The following is a 3,031-nucleotide window of genomic DNA, read 5'->3' on the forward strand; positions in this document are numbered from 1 at the left end:
AGTTCAGTTGTGAGGGGTTTGAACAGGAGTATCAGGCTGGCAACAAACAGTTTGAGGAATCACAGGGTAGGCAGGGTCTCTCTGCTTCTTTTGAGTGGTGTTGCAGGCCCAGAGGAATAGAAAAGCATTGTCTGATAGTGGCTACCAAAGTGCAAAGGACATAGTCCCACTGCATGCTGGGAGGTGCCTGGTGAAAGGAGTCTCTGCCAGTTTAACATGATTGTTTTTATGAGTCAAATGCCGCCGGGGGGTAGGTGCTGCCTGTAGTACTCTGCCTGCAAAGACTGCATCTGCCATTTTGAGTATTTTTCCCAGGACTACGGCTGGCTTCTTGGGAGACCTTAAGGAACTAAGATGACACTACTTTTACGTAGTAGCTGGAGATCACATACATTTTTACTTTTTGTAAGCCACTGGTGAAGTTAATTATAAGGAGCCAGAAAAAGTTAAAAACTGTTTTTTCTTACACAGGTCCAGAGGATAGCTATTTTTGTCTGCTTGGATATCCATTTTTGCACAGGAAGGGTATGCTGCTGCCAAGCTTAGAGGCTCTAAAATCCAGAAGGGCATCTGGGAAGACTGGGCAACTCTAACATCATTGTTATGAAATAGTGAAGTAAGTTTTGGAAGTGACAGGAGCTGCCCACATGTTCTCTTATTTAGGAGACTGCTGACACTCTCGTAATGCACTTCTTTTCCTTTTGCTCCATGAAACCAGGAGGATGGTCATTTTAAATTGCCATCTTGTGAAACAGGGCTGTCTCATGGCATGGAAGATGCTTACTCATGACAGAGAATGGCCTCTAGGGCCACTAAAGTAGCAGAGAGCCTTAGATAGACTCTTAGAGGTGTCCCTGTTTTAGGTGATGCACTGAATTCCACCGTATCTTTCATTTAATGTATTGAAATAAGGCTGCCTCCTACTCCTGTTTATCTGTCTAGCTAAAACTTCTAAAATCAGTTGTGGAGGCATTTCTGAAGGACAACGGCCATGACTTTATCTTTTGGGAGGTGAACAATGCAGGCAGTAGTGCCAAGGCATACGTAACTGAACAAGTGTAGATTGTTCCTGAGGCATCCTTGGAAGGCCTAGGATGGAGCATAAGTGATACTATAGTAACCTTTTGCAGAATTTTCACAGGGTGGTAAAACTACAAGCAGGGTAGAAGCTTGGCAGGGGCAATATGATTAATATTCATTTAATAATGAGTTTGTAACGTGTGAATAATTGCTTCTAACCAATCCCTATATGTATGCTAAGCGCGTGGACAGCTGAAACTATATATGATGGGCTATTTGGGCAAATAAACTGAGAACGACCATTAATCGCATCGGTGTGTGTCATTACTCAGGCCTCGCTGCTGTGACCCGTGTTCTCAACAATCAGTGATAGTGGAAGGACCAGGCAGTGGGCTCATCTTCACAGTAGCACACAAGCCCATCGACTTTCATTGTTTCTCATAAGTTTTTCACGTGTGTTTCCTTTAAATAGTAGGATGGAGTTTGTCTGTTTATATCTTGTGCTGTGCATTTTGTTGCACAATGTTTTTTAAGTATCATCTTTCAGCTGAATGTTTGGATATTCAGTGACTGTACAACCCCCACAATACCATGCTTTTTTCTTGATGATCACAGAGTGCGTTTATCGCACTTCTAAATTAATACACTTAGAAATAAATAATTGTGGGTTATTGTGTTTTCCTTCTTTGTTTGTTTTTAAAAGTAAGTTGTTCTTCAATCTTGGCTTGCTGTCTATACTTGTGAATGCTAATGGATCATTTTAGTTAAATTGACTGAAAGCTTTCTCAGTTGGCTAATGTCATTCAGATTGCATAGAATATATTATTTTTACCTTGGATTAGAGAGAAAGGTACTGTGAATTGCTGCAAATGAGTTTTCTTTGTGCGTGTGGCACTACAGGAGTGAATTGTGGTTTAATTTTTTTAGATTGAGTCTACTGCTCTCAACTAAGAACGTTCTCAGGCTTTGCTTGATTTCACAGAGAAGAGGATTTGTCCCTTGGTGCTCTAACATACAGAGCTTTCATTTGTTTGGATATGTTTTCCAGTCATAATAGCTTTGTTAAGAACTATGTAATGTATCATAGAACACAATAAATGGAGTAGAACTGGCTGTTCTCACAAAGACTGTCAATGGAGACTCATCACTGAATGGAAATGTTTCCACTCAAGTTCTGTAGGGACCAGCACTGTAAAAGCGCTGCTAAGGATTTTCATTAGTGTTTTGAAAATTCATATAAAAATCTCTGCTCTTAAAATGTCTATATGCCACAGTTCGGAAGTGCATAAAATAAGGATGATAAAGTGCTGATACTGAGTGATCCATATTGCCTAATAAGCAATTAATTTGTTTTATTTTTGACCTTATTGAAACATATTCAAAGTCATTCATTCACTTCGGAGTAAGAAATCAGAGGACAGGTCCTCTGTCTGGAGGGAATGCAACAGAAAACTATGTCCAGCGGCTGGAATGAATTTGCAGCTCAGCAGATGAGGGAGAGGCGCAGCTAACAGCACAGTGTTAGGGCAGAAAGTGAGACCTTGAGGTGTATAACAACGGGGGGGGGGGGGGGGAAACTTTGAAATATGGCTTTACAAATTCTAGGAAACTGCTTGCTGTGTTGGTGTCAGTCTTGGTTTAAGGACATCAGGCACTGGAGAGAGGGCAGAGCAGTGCAACCAGAGTGACATCAGGCTTGAAAGAGTTCCTGTCAGTTGGACCTTCTCTATCCTGGTTAGCATATCAAAAGGACAAGACTGAGAAGCTGCTTAACAGCCTGAAAGCTCCTTGCCAGCCTCAAATACTGTGTGACCAAGAATCTTACTACCTTATGGAGACCAAGATAATGAGAATTTTGGGAAGTGCCTAAACCCAGGCATTTTTTGGAAGTAATTACATGTTTTTCATGAAGAGGGTTTAATCCTTCAAGCAACCCACCAAAGGAACCAAAAGACCCATTTCCTGATGTCTGCAAATCAAGATCATGTGACTTTCTGGAAGATAATATTTA

This window comes from Merops nubicus, unplaced genomic scaffold, assembly GCF_000691845.1.
Source record: "Merops nubicus isolate BGI_N331 unplaced genomic scaffold, ASM69184v1 scaffold30079, whole genome shotgun sequence".
Lineage (NCBI taxonomy): Eukaryota > Metazoa > Chordata > Aves > Coraciiformes > Meropidae > Merops > Merops nubicus.